Raw genomic sequence first — 13,958 nt, 5'->3', positions numbered from 1 at the left:
CCGACAGGTTTGGGGTTGGGATTCAGTTTAACAATTTCGATTTGGTGCGTTGGGGAGAGCACTGATGGTATCGTGGAATGGAGGAGAGCACTGAATTTACTTCCCGCTCTAGAAAGCAGCCGGCCCTTCCATCCTTGCAATGCGCACCAATCTGTTGTTCTGAATCATCCGCATAGATGCCTGTTCTGAATCGTATCGGCTAGGGCAATAATGCAGAGCATCGGCTAGAATCACCTGACGCAGGCCCCCTCCTATGTTTGATCATCTTTCCTGGCTGACCATTGAGCATTACTCTAGTATGTTGTACTAGCTCATATATACTACCTCTGTTCAAATCCCAACCGTTCCATGATTTTCAACAAATATTCCCATCTGGCACTGTCAAACGCCTTGCATTCAGAAATAACATAGGAGTCTTAGATTGATGAAATTAGTTGTTGGCCCCATGAATATATTGGAAGTTGTCCTGAATGCTGTGCCCTTTAATGAAGGTGCTCTGACTTGGAGATATCAGATATGATGTCTTGAACATGAGGTGCCAGCCTGTTTGCCAATACTTTGGCCATTTTTGAGCCACACTATGCATTAAACTTTTGGGCCGGTAGTCACCTTGGGATATGGTTTCTTTCTTTGGGAGCACTACTACATTTGCAGAATTTAGTAGGCTCCAACGTAACCTCTGAGGATGTAGAGTTGGTGCATCGCCTGCATTAGATCGTCTTTTACTACTGACCAGCACAACATGTAAAACAATCCAGTGTACCCATCTAGCCTCGCCGCCTTTTCAGAAGGTAATTCAAAAACGGCCTTGCATACTTCTTCTGAGATAGGCCGATCCAGGTGTGCTAGATCATGTCGCTGAATGTCTAAGCTTTCCCAATTGAGGATAGAAACTCTGCTGGTCTGTGTACTGAAAATCCCTTGACAGTGCCAACATAGTACTTCAGCCTTGTCTTGATGAGCAGTAACTGTTCTGTCTTGGTCAATCAGTGCTGGAATGAAGTTTTTACACTGGCGCGCATTAGCTCTTAGGTGAAAATACTTTGAATTTGCATCCTCACTTTGATCCATGTCGTAGCCGTTGTCTGATTTTAATGCGACGGATTGTTGAGAAACCCAGGATGCGGATTTTGCCAATTTTCGTAAGGCCAATTCCTCTGCCGTGAGTGTTCTCTGTTCCTGGGCTTTATCCAACTGGAAGATTAACTCCCCCACCATATCCGACTGTAACTTCATCGGTTGGATTTGTTGACTGCTCCATCTTTTCGAAGTCTTACTTAATCTAGACAATTTTAATGTTTCGATGTGATTTCGATGTGATGGAAAGTTTGGAGGAGCCGGGGGAAACTAAACACAGCCCTTGTAAAAGGTCCGTGCTTCAATTTTTGTGGGTTAGCTCTCACAGTGCTAAACTACTTGCAATGAAATGTTCAGGTGGGCGAACTCCACCCTCCGTTGTTCTTTCAAAAAAAAGGAATGAAATGTAATTGCCTGTTTGAAATCTCACATCTCAGCGAGTTCGCTGCATGCGCCAGTCGCTTACGGCTCATCGCCACCAACTTGTGCGCCACGACTGATACGCGTGGGCCCGTGTTACAGCGTGGCAACCCGAGGGCACGCCGGAACGCATGCTTCGCCTCCACCTGAATAAATAGCGGCGCCTCCATTGCCGGCTTGCCGCAGCAACCCAAAAAGGAGAGAAAGAGAGAGAGAGAGGTTGAGAGAGAGAGAGGCGAGAGCTCTCACTGCCGCGTCGTGTCCCGCTCCCGTAGCCGCGCTTCCCCGTGCGAAGAGCCGCGGCGGTGCTGGAGAAGCGCTCTCTCAACAGCGTGGTGAGGTTCGGCCTCCTCACCACCGCGGAGCTCAGCGACGGGTTTCTCTCCCTCGCACCGGCCGGCGGGTTCCGCGACGCTTCTACGCCACATTTCCTGAAGGTTTGGGACTCGCTGACTTTTGTGCTTCCGCGCTGCTTCCGTTTGGCTCTCCTCTGTTCGATCGATCTCTGCCACTTCTATTCTCCTTGCTGTTTGATCAATCTGTGTCTTCGTTTCAGTTGGAGTGCTTGAAGTGCAGCGAATGCACCATCAAGGACGTTGGTCTCTACTGTCTGAGGTCCGATACGAAGGCCTGCTGCACCGCCCTCTTTGGAGCGAAGGGGGTGAAGACGTCGTGCTACCCAACCTGCAGCAACCCTGCACACTTGGTTCGCAAGGTACGTGCTGATTCTGTTCGAAGTGAATGGGGAGCGGAACTGGCCGGCAACGCGTTTGTGCATTGGGAGAGTCTAAATGTTGCTAGTTTGCAGGGCTGTCCCGACAGGTTTGGGGTTGGGATTCAGTTTAACAGTTTTGATTTGGTGCGTTGGGGAGAGCACTGATGGTATCGTGGAATGGAGGAGAGCACTGAATTTACTTCCCGCTCTAGAAAGCAGCCGGCCCTTCCATCCTTGCAATGCGCACCAATCTGTTGTTCTGAATCATCCGCATAGATGCCTTTTCTGAATCGTATCGGCTAGGGCAATAATGAAGAGCATCGGCTAGGATCACCTGACGCAGGCCCCCTCCTATGTTTGATCATCTTTCCTGGCTGACCATTGAGCATTACTCTAGTATGTTGTACTGGCTCATATATACTACCTCTGTTCAAATCCCAACCGTTCCATGATTTCCAACAAGTATTCCCATCTGGCACTGTCAAACGCCTTGCATTCAGAAATAACATAGGAGTCTTAGATTGATGAAATTAGTTGTTGGCCCCATGAATATATTGGAAGTTGTCCTGAATGCTGTGCCCTTTAATGAAGGTGCTCTGACTTGGAGATATCAGATATGATGTCTTGAACATGAGGTGCCAGCCTGTTTGCCAATACTTTGGCCATTTTTTAGCCACACTATGCATTAAACTTTTGGGCCGGTAGTCACCTTGGGATATGGTTTCTTTCTTTGGGAGCACTACTACATTTGCATAATTTAGTAAGCTCCAACGTAACCTCTGAGGATGTAGAGTTGGTGCATCGCCTGCATTAGATCGTCTTTTACTACTGACCAGCACAACATGTAAAACAATCCAGTGTACCCATCTAGCCTCGCCGCCTTTTCAGAAGGTAATTCAAAAACGGCCTTGCATACTTGTTCTGAGATAGGCCGATCCAGGTGTGCTAGATCATGTCGCTGAATGTCTAAGCTTTTCCAATTGAGGATAGAAACTCTGCTGGTCTGTGTACTGAAAATCCCTTGACAGTGCCAACATAGTACTTCAGCCTTGTCTTGATGAGCAGTAACTGTTCTGTCTTGGTCAATCAGTGCTGGAATGAAGTTTTTACACTGGCGCGCATTAGCTCTCAGGTGAAAATACTTTGAATTTACATCCTCACTTTGATCCATGTCGTAGCCGTTGCCTGATTTTAATGCGACGGATTGTTGAGAAACCCAGGATGCGGATTTTGCCAATTTTCGTAAGGCCAATTCCTCTGCCGTGAGTGTTCTCTGTTTCTGGGCTTTATCCAACTGGAAGATTAACTCCCCCACCATATCCGACTGTAACTTCATCGGTTGGATTTGTTGACTGCTCCATCTTTTTGAAGTCTTACTTAATTTAGACAATTTTAATGTTTCGATGTGATTTCGATATGATGGAAAGTTTGGAGGAGCTGGGGGAAACTAAACACAGCCCTTGTAAAAGGTCCGTGCTTCAATTTTTGTGGGTTAGCTCTCACGGTGCTAAACTACTTGCAATGAAATGTTAAGGTGGGCGAACTCCACCCTCCGTTGTTCTTTCAAAAAAAAAAGGAATGAAACGTAATTGCCTGTTTGAAATCTCACATCTCAGCGAGTTCGCTGCATGCGCCAGTCGCTCACGGCTCATCGCCACCAACTTGTGCGCCACGGCTGATACGCGCGGGCCTGCGTGATAGCGTGGCAACCCGAGGGCACGCCGGAACGCATGCTTTTCCTCCGCCTGAATAAATAGCGGCGCCTCCATTGCCGGCTTGCCGCAACAACCCAAAAAGGAGAGAAAGAGAGAGAGAGGTGGAGAGAGAGAGAGGCGAGAGCTCTCACCGCCGCGTCGGGTCCCGCTCCCGCCCCCGCGTCCCCGCCGCCGCGCTTCCCCGTGCGAAGAGCGCCGGCAGCGCTGGCGAAGCGCTCTCTCAACAGCGTGGTGAGGTTCAGCCTCCTCGCCACCGCGGAGCTCAGCGACGGGTTTCTCTCCCTCGCACCGGCCGGCGGGTTCCACGACGCTTCTACACCACATTTCCTGAAGGTTTGGGACTCGCTGACTTTTGTGCTTCCGGCTGCTTCCATTTGGCTCTCCTCTGTTCAATCGATCTCCACCACTTCTATTCTCCTTGTTGTTTGATCAATCCGTGTCTTCATTTCAGTTGGAGTGCTTGAAGTGCGGCGAATGCACCATCAAGGACGTTGGTCTCTACTGTCTGAAGTCCGATACGGAGGCCTGCTGCACCGCCCTCTTTGGAGCGAAGGGGGTGAAGACGTCGTGCTACCCAACCTGCAGCAACCCTGCGCACTTGGTTCGCAAGGTGCATGCTGATTCTGTTCGAAGTGAATGGGGAGCGGAACTGGCCGGCAACGCGTTTGTGCATTGGGAGAGTCTAAATGTTGCTAGTTTGCAGGGCTGTCCCGACAGGTTTGGGGTTGGGATTCGGTTTAACAGTTTCAATAAAAGCGTTGGGGAGAGCGCTGATGGTATCGTGGAATGGAGGAGAGCACTGAATTTACTTCCCGCTCTAGAAAGCAGCCGGCCCTTCCATCCTTGCAATGCGCACCAATCTGTTGTTCTGAATCATCCGCATAGATGCCTGTTCTGAATCGTATCGGCTAGGGCAATAATGAAGAGCATCGGCTAGGATCACCAGACGCAGGCCCCCTCCTATGTTTGATCATCTTTCCTGGCTGACCATTGAGCATTACTCTAGTATGTTGTACTAGCTCATATATACTACCTCTGTTCAAATCCCAACCGTTCCATGATTTTCAACAAGTATTCCCATCTGGCACTGTCAAACGCCTTGCATTCAGAAATAACATAGGAGTCTTAGATTGATGAAATTAGTTGTTGGCCCCATGAATATATTGGAAGTTGTCCTGAATGTTGTGCCCTTTAATGAAGGTGCTCTGACTTGGAGATATCAGATATGATGTCTTGAACATGAGGTGCCAGCCTGTTTGCCAATACTTTGGCCAATTTTTTAGCCACACTATGCATTAAACTTTTGGGCCGGTAGTCACCTTGGGATATGGTTTCTTTCTTTGGGAGCACTACTACATTTGCAGAATTTAGTAGGCTCCAACGTAACCTCTGAGGATGTAGAGTTGGTGCATCGCCTGCATTAGATCGTCTTTTACTACTGACCAGCACAACATGTAAAACAATCCAGTGTACCCAACTAGCCTCGCCGCCTTTTCAGAAGGTAATTCAAAAACGGCCTTGCATACTTCTTCTGAGATAGGCCGATCCAGGTGTGCTAGATCATGTCACTGAATGTCTAAGCTTTCCTATTTGAGGATAGAAACTCTGCTGGTCTGTGTACTGAAAATCCCTTGACAGTGCCAACATAGTACTTCAGCCTTGTCTTGATGAGCAGTAACTGTTCTGTCTTGGTCAATCAGTGCTGGAATGAAGTTTTTACACTGGCGCGCATTAGCTCTCAGGTGAAAATACTTTGAATTTGCATCCTCACTTTGATCCATGTCGTAGCCGTTGCCTGATTTTAATGCGACGGATTGTTGAGAAACCCAGGATGCGGATTTTGCCAATTTTCGTAAGGCCAATTCCTCTGCCGTGAGTGTTCTCTGTTCCTGGGCTTTATCCAACTGGAAGATTAACTCCCCCGCCATATCCGACTGTAACTTCATCGGTTGGATTTGTTGACTGCTTCATCTTTTCGAAGTCTTACTTAATCTAGACAATTTTAATGTTTCGATGTGATTTCGATGTGATGGAAAGTTTGGAGGAGCCGGGGGAAACTAAACACAGCCCTTGTAAAAGGTCCGTGCTTCAATTTTTGTGGGTTAGCTCTCACGGTGCTAAACTACTTGCAATGAAATGTTCAGGTGGGCGAACTCCACCCTCCGTTGTTCTTTCAAAAAAAAAGGAATGAAACGTAATTGCCTGTTTGAAATCTCACATCTCAGCGAGTTCGCTGCATGCGCCAGTCGCTCACGGCTCATCGCCACCAACTTGTGCGCCACGACTGATACGCGCGGGCCCGCGTGACAGCATGGCAACCCGAGGGTAGGCCGGAAAGCATGTTTTGCCTCCGCCTGAATAAATAGCGGCGCCTCCATTGCCGGCTTGCCGCAACAACCCAAAAAGGAGAGAAAGAGAGAGAGAGGTGGAGAGAGAGAGAGAGGCGAGAGCTCTCACCGCCGCGTCGGGTCCCGCTCCCGCCGCCGCATCCCCGCCGCGCTTCCCCGTGCGAAGAGCGGCGGCAGCGCTGGAGAAGCGCTCTCTCAACAGCGTGGTGAGGTTCAGCCTCCTCGCCACCGCGGAGCTCAGCGACGGGTTTCTCTCCCTCGCACCGGCCGGCGGGTTCCACGACGTTTCTACACCACATTTCCTGAAGGTTTGGGACTCGCTGACTTTTGTGCTTCTGCGCTGCTTCCGTTTGGCTCTCCTCTGTTCAATCGATCTCCGCCACTTCTATTCTCCTTGTTGTTTGATCAATCTGTGTCTTCATTTCAGTTGGAGTGCTTGAAGTGCAGCGAATGCACCATCAAGGACGTTGGTCTCTACTGTCTGAAGTCCGATACGGAGGCCTGCTGCACCGCCCTCTTTGGAGCGAAGGGGGTGAAGACGTCGTGCTACCCAACCTGCAGCAACCCTGCGCACTTGGTTCGCAAGGTGCGTGCTGATTCTGTTCGAAGTGAATGGGGAGCGGAACTGGCCGGCAACGCGTTTGTGCATTGGGAGAGTCGAAATGTTGCTAGTTTGCAGGGCTGTCCCGACAGGTTTGGGGTTGGGATTCGGTTTAACAGTTTCGATAAAAGCGTTGGGGAGAGCACTGATGGTATCGTGGAATGGAGGAGAGCACTGAATTTACTTCCCGCTCTAGAAAGCAGCCGGCCCTTGCATCCTTGCAATGCGCACCAATCTGTTGTTCTGAATCATCCGCATAGATGCCTGTTCTGAATCGTATCGGCTAGGGCAATAATGAAGAGCATCGGCTAGGATCACCTGACGCAGGCCCCCTCCTATGTTTGATCATCTTTCCTGGCTGACCATTGAGCATTACTCTAGTATGTTGTACTAGCTCATATATACTACCTCTGTTCAAATCCCAACCGTTCCATGATTTTCAACAAGTATTCCCATCTGGCACTGTCAAACGCCTTGCATTCAGAAATAACATAGGAGTCTTAGATTGATGAAATTAGTTGTTGGCCCTCATGAATATATTGGAAGTTGTCCTGAATGCTGTGCCCTTTAATGAAGGTGCTCTGACTTGGAGATATCAGATATGATGTCTTGAACATGAGGTGCCAGCCTGTTTGCCAATACTTTGGCCAATTTTTTAGCCACACTATGCATTAAACTTTTGGGCCAGTAGTCACCTTGGGATATGGTTTCTTTCTTTGGGAGCACTACTACATTTGCAGAATTTAGTAGGCTCCAACGTAATCTCTGAGGATGTAGAGTTGGTGCATCGCCTGCATTAGATCGTCTTTTACTACTGACTAGCACAACATGTAAAACAATCCAGTGTACCCATCTAGCAACGCCACCTTTTCAGAAGGTAATTCAAAAACGGCCTTGCATACTTCTTCTGAGATAGGCCGATCCAGGTGTGCTAGATCATGTCGCTGAATGTCTAAGCTTTCCCAATTGAGGATAGAAACTCTGCTGGTCTGTGTACTGAAAATCCCTTGACAGTGCCAACATAGTACTTCAGCCTTGTCTTGATGAGCAGTAACTGTTCTGTCTTGGTCAATCAGTGCTGGAATGAAGTTTTACACTGGCGCGCATTAGCTCTCAGGTGAAAATACTTTGAATTTGCATCCTCACTTTGATCCATGTCGTAGCCGTTGTCTGATTTTAATGCGACGGATTGTTGAGAAACCCAGGATGCGGATTTTGCCAATTTTCGTAAGGCCAATTCCTCTGCCGTGAGTGTTCTCTGTTCCTGGGCTTTATCCAACTGGAAGATTAACTCCCCCGCCATATCTGACTGTAACTTCATCGGTTGGATTCGTTGAATGCTCTATCTTTTCGAAGTCTTACTTAATGTAGACAATTCTATATGCAGTAGTCTTATCTTGTCTGACGAGTGAACCGGCTTCTATTCGAATAGTTTTTTCTGGTATGTTTGCTAACTGATGATGTTAACGTCTTCTGCAGTGCAAAAGCTGTGGACTCCTCGGCTCGGTGGAGGTGGAAGGGGCAGGGGGAGGGCCAGGAGATGCAATCTGCCAGGGTGAGCCTACACTGGTTCTGTACGTCGCTTGCATGGGCTACAAGCCTGTGTCCTACTGCCCAGGCCCTGGATGGACGGCCAGAACTGCGACCGGAGACGTCGTCAAGGTCAACTACAGCAACTGCAACTTCAAATCCTGCCACGAATCCACAGGTGTCTACACGTTGGTTACCACTAAAGTGAGGTTCGCATTCACAAAGACTTTCTGATCCCGATGGTGCATAGCCGAGCAGAGTACAGTAGAGTTCATTACCTTACCTTCCTAGAGTTACCAGTATAGTCTGTATAGAGTAGTTGTGATACATTTGGACTACAATTCTTCAGTAACAGGGACGAGATGAACGAAGGGGTTTTGGAGCGTGGGAAAACCCTCAGTTTTACATGTTTTGGGAGTGGTGACATTTTAAGCAGTCGGGGAGTGTTCCGTGTGATCGGAGGCCTGCGTGCCCTCTCTCAGTTTTCTTTTATGCTAAGCTGGACCCCAGTGTGTCCTTGTAACCAAACTCGTTATTTGCTTTCTATAAAAGCAGGATGAATCCTTTATAAAGAAAAACCCTCTGCCTCTTTCGGTTTTGTGGTGGCTAATAGTTCTTGTCTGTTTTGTCTTCTCAATTTGCGGTGTTGGCAGTTTCTTTGAACGAGTTCACATAGCTGCTCTCTAGTGGACCTCTTGGTTTGTGCTTTCTGGTTGTTTTGTTTCGTTCCTGAACTCGATCACGGGTGCTACCTGGAAACTCTCTGAAAACCTTGTAATTTCGTTACGTCAGTGGAAAACATTTGGACTACAATTACATGCTCACACAACAATTCAATGAATTCGGAGGTAATAACCTCTTGTTGCGACAAGCCAACGTCAGTGGAAAACATTTGGTGGCTGGAGACAGATAAAACTAGTTGTTGGCTTGTTGCAGTAAAGATTCTTGGTGCCGCTATTTTTTCGGCGAGATGGGCGCTTGAGCTTGTCAAAAGAGAGTGAAATTAGCCCTTCTCCAAAAGCGAGGTTTCTGTTCCCGGCGAGGCACGCTCGCCACATGAAGCTAGAATTCTTTGGAAGCTCCAAACGCCCAGCCGCGGCTAGCAAGCGTAGCAAGGCCACCACCCGTACTAATCAACAAGTTTTAAAAACACGCGCGTACCATTATCATGATACGACGATCATGAGTAGTGTCGACGAGGGTGATGAGCTGGATTAGGCGAATGAACATGACGACCTCCTGCTCTCTGCGGCGCGGAGAGGTACCCGCGCGCAATCTGGCACGCTGTGACGAGCACGTAGCACCGGCACCAGCGCAGCACGCGTTCAGCTGCTCGAGCGGTCGCCGCGTGGCCTCTCGGCGCATCAGCTCGGCGAGCTCCCGACGATCTCATCGTGCTTCGCCAGCCCCCGGCACGCGTCGCGGTGGCGGCGCGACGCCAGCCGGAGCGCGTCGACGCCGACCAGCTGCTCCAACGGGTTTGGCCATGCGCCATGGCCACTTCCTGCTCTATGCCGACCCGGGTGCCGAGGACGAGGCGGTGGCGCAGGAACGCGCGTGCCGCGTTGACACGCCCCGACGAGCGAGCATCTACCGTGGCACCACACCGCAGTGTGCGCAGCTGCTCGAGCTCGATGGGCGGCCCACAGCATCAGGCACGGCGCGGTCGCAGCAGGACGACGAGGACGAGGACCTCCACGTGCTCAGACCATGGGGCATGGACACTGCCAGCCCGAGCGCGTCTCCGCAGACTGCTGGTGCTGCTCCTCGATCTCGAGCAGTGCCGCGGGCTCGCTCGCCACGGCCGCCGCTTCCTGCCGCCAGCAATGCGGTCTCTCTGGGCTCCTCCTCCGGCTCCTGACCTCGCCGCGGCCGGCCGTTGCTATTGGCGAAATATGGGTGGGCGAGGTGAGTATAATGTGTGCACAGCAAAAAGCGACGGTTCGGAGTTCCTACAAGCCTTATACACATCCAAGAACACCTCCAAACCATCCAAGTGCAAATAGATCAAATCCTTAAGTTTAGCATAAGCTTTGTGAGTATTAGTGTTAGGATTAACTCTTTAAAGAGTGTGAGTGCAAGGTGTTGTGCCTTGTGGCTGGTTCTAGAGTGAACCGCACTTGTATTTCGGTGCGCCGGCCTCCTTGGAGTATTGGTGGCTCGCCGGCACGTCTACGACCCTCCGGCTTGGTATAGAGCGGCGTCAAGAACATTGTGCGGGGGAAGAAGACCCCTCCTTCGTGGGCAAGCTTCCTTAGTGGAAAGCAGGATCAAGGTGACCGTGATTGTGTTCACGGAAGAGACTTGATTGCCAGGAAGCGATACTCTTCGTGAGTGCTTCAACAATGTGGATGTAGGGACGCCTTTGTGGCAATCCGAACCACGGGATAAATTCTCGTGTCGAGAGTTTGCTTCCTCTCATCCCTTCTCTTTAAGCTTCCGCATTTCATATTGCAACTTGTGTGCCTTTACTTAGTGTAGTATCTTGCTAGGATTGGCTATAGGTTGCAAAACTCTTTTTGATGAGGGTTTCACATTAGAAGAACCATAGTTGCACATCTAGATAGATTATTTTAGTTTAAATTTTTGTGCAAACTAGTTGGAGCCATAGGTTAAGGTTTTAGAGAGCCTAATTCACCCCCTCCTCCTCTTAGGGTAAAGCACCCTATCACTTTCAATTCACCCCCTCCCCCTCTTAGGGTAAAGCACCCTATCACTTTCAATTTTCAAACATGAATTTTCTGACAATGGCGGGTGCTCTGCCTTGTCATTTAGGACCCGTTTGCCTTTTTAAGTTTAAGTCATAAGCTCCTTCACATTACGTGTTTAACCATTCTCTAATCATACATTAATTATACTTAATAGATTCACCTAGAGTCCTAATTGCAACTTATGTAATTAGTTTTAAATTAAGTTGGCATCCAAACATTCGAATTGACATCCGAATATATCCGAATATTCGATGTGACAGCTACTTAAAAACCAAACGAGACCTTAAGCCAGAGTTACACTTACTTTCAGACATGAATTTTTTATGTCTGAGACCTGGTTTAGATGCAAAATTCAAAATTCTATAACTATTACATCGAATATGTGCGGCACATGCATGAAGTATTAAATTTAGATGAAATAAAAAATCAATTGCATAGTTTGCTTGTAAATTGCGAGTGAATCTAATGAGCCTAATTAGACCATAATTAGATACTAATTTGCTATAGTAATTGCTATGGTAAACATGTGCTGATGATATATTAATTAGTTTTAATAAATTCGTCTCGTAGTTTACAGACGAGTTCTGTAATTAATTTTATATTTAATAGTTCAAATATGAAAAGATTCTATTTTAAAAATTTTACAGGAGCAACTAATAAGCAGGGCCTGAATGTCCAAGAAATTCGGTGAACTCGTGTGTTGTGCAACGTCGAGGACGAAACACGGAAACAGCAGGCTACTAACCGTGTCCTATCCCGCACAGTTAGTAGCCTGTGTTGGAGGGTAAGCCGCATGTCGAATTTGCATTTGTTTTCTGCCTTGCGTTTCGAGATAGAGCTCCAGAAAGGCGTCATGCCATTTGCCAAGGTGGGATTGCGGGGAGCCCTGCAACGGGGAGTTAAGGCGGTGGTTTGTGAGCTTGGTTGCCTGGCTGTGCCTGGCCCGATGTGAGCGCGGAGCTTGGTTCGTGGCGCGCGCGGTGCGGATGCGGCGGCAAGGCGGAGCGTGCGTGCACGCGGCGTGGCGCTTACGGGGAGCGTGCACGGTGCGGGGTGCTTGCGCGCGAGCAGAGAGCCGGCGCGGGGTCATGGTCCTGGGCGCGCGCGGGCGAGCGCTGGCTGATGCGGGGCTGCGCGCGGCGCATGAATGTGCGCGAGCGGGCGAGGCGTGGGCGCGGCGCACGGGGTGTGCGCGTGCGCATGGCGTGAATGCGTGGTGGCCGTGGCAAGCGGGAGCGATTGCGCAGGAGCTGCGCTGGGCGTCCGACCGTTCGTGGCATGAGCGCGCGGCTTCGGGCGTGGGGCGTGAAGGGGGCGAGCACGGCGTGCGCGCCGGCGGGTCTGTGCGACGCGGTCACCGCGGCGTGGGCGTGCCGCGGCCCGCCATGCCGTGTCGAGGCAGTGGCGCCATGCCGTGTCGAGGCAGTGGGTGGCGTAGTAGGGGCAGAGCTTACACGCAGGCCCTAGGGCTCATCGGGCCCACGCGTCGGTCACTGCAGTCAACATTAGATGATTTTTTTTAAAAAAAGACTACAGTGGATCTCAACCCGGGCTAGGGACGACGGCCTGGGCCTGGGCCTGTGGTGTGGGCTGGGTTGGGACTGCACAGCCGTGGCGAGGAACCGAGGAGGCCAGGTGGGGATAGCTTTTTTTTAAAAGAGGCTAAAAAATTTAAATTCGAAAAAGGAGTGCCGATTTGAAAATTTTTCAAAAATAGGTAACCCACGTGATTGGGCGGGAGGCGATGGGCGGGAGATTCCAAATTTTTTTCCAGACCGCTCTCGAGGACTTCTTCACGAATAAAAAACTTTTCTTATTCGTAAAAAGATCCCTCTCACTAATATCCCGCCCGTTGGACGAGCGGGAGGAACAATTCTACTTTGCTTTCCGAGCGGGGCGTCTCGACGCTCATCGCTGCCCTCCTGACCGGTCACTTCTACTGCTGGGTTGTACGAGAACCGAACACCTTGCTGCTCCTACTCCTGACTAGCAGGCTAGCACCACTAGACTCCGAAACTTACGCTGATTGAGATGTCACGTAGTCACCCCCTACCCCAGAGCAATGGTTACGCAAGGCTTGCTAGCAAGTCCTGCTAGCCATGCATAGGCTATCAGTGTAGGCATCATGTAGATCCAATGACGTACGGGTGCTAGTGCCACTCTTCTGCTGGCTTCACAGTACGTCGATCCAATCGCCCCAGACCCACCACACGCGTCAGCTGCAGCCGTGGAAAGAGAAGATGCTGTCCTTCCTTGCCCGGTTTGACCGCGTCGTATGCGCTGTTTTCCTCCGATTCGCGATCGATCCTATTTCCCCGATACGTCGGCGATCGAGCGTTCACTGTAGGCGAGAAAACGACAGCGTCATGTAACCCAGCAGTAGAAGTGACCGGCCAGGAGAGCAGCAACGAGCGTCGAGACGCCCTGCCCGGAAAGCAAGGGCACCTCCCGCCCCGTCCAGCAGGCGGGATGCCATCCAACCGTGGGAGGGGTCTCTTCGCGAATTCTTTCGCGAATACGAAAAGTTTCTTATTCGCGAAGAGGTGGGGTCTGGAATCTGGAAAAAAATTTAGAACCTCCCGCTCATTGGATAGGCGGGAGGTTTCCAGCCCCACGCCTCCCGCCCGTTGATCGGGCGGGAGGTGCTTATTTTTGAAAATTTTTCAAATCGGCACCTCTTTTTTAAATTTAATTTTTCTTTAAAAACGATCATTCAAATCCTAGCCCAAAAGGATAAGGGCAACTGGGCCTGGGCCGACAACCTCCCCACCAGGCACCAGCAACCAGCCTGCTCATTCATGGATTCATCAATCAGGTCCCCATACCACCAGATGACCAGAA

Source organism: Panicum hallii, chromosome 9, assembly GCF_002211085.1.
Source record: "Panicum hallii strain FIL2 chromosome 9, PHallii_v3.1, whole genome shotgun sequence".
Lineage (NCBI taxonomy): Eukaryota > Viridiplantae > Streptophyta > Magnoliopsida > Poales > Poaceae > Panicum > Panicum hallii.
The sequence above is the reverse complement of the archived record's forward strand: the minus strand, read 5'-3'. Positions refer to the sequence as shown.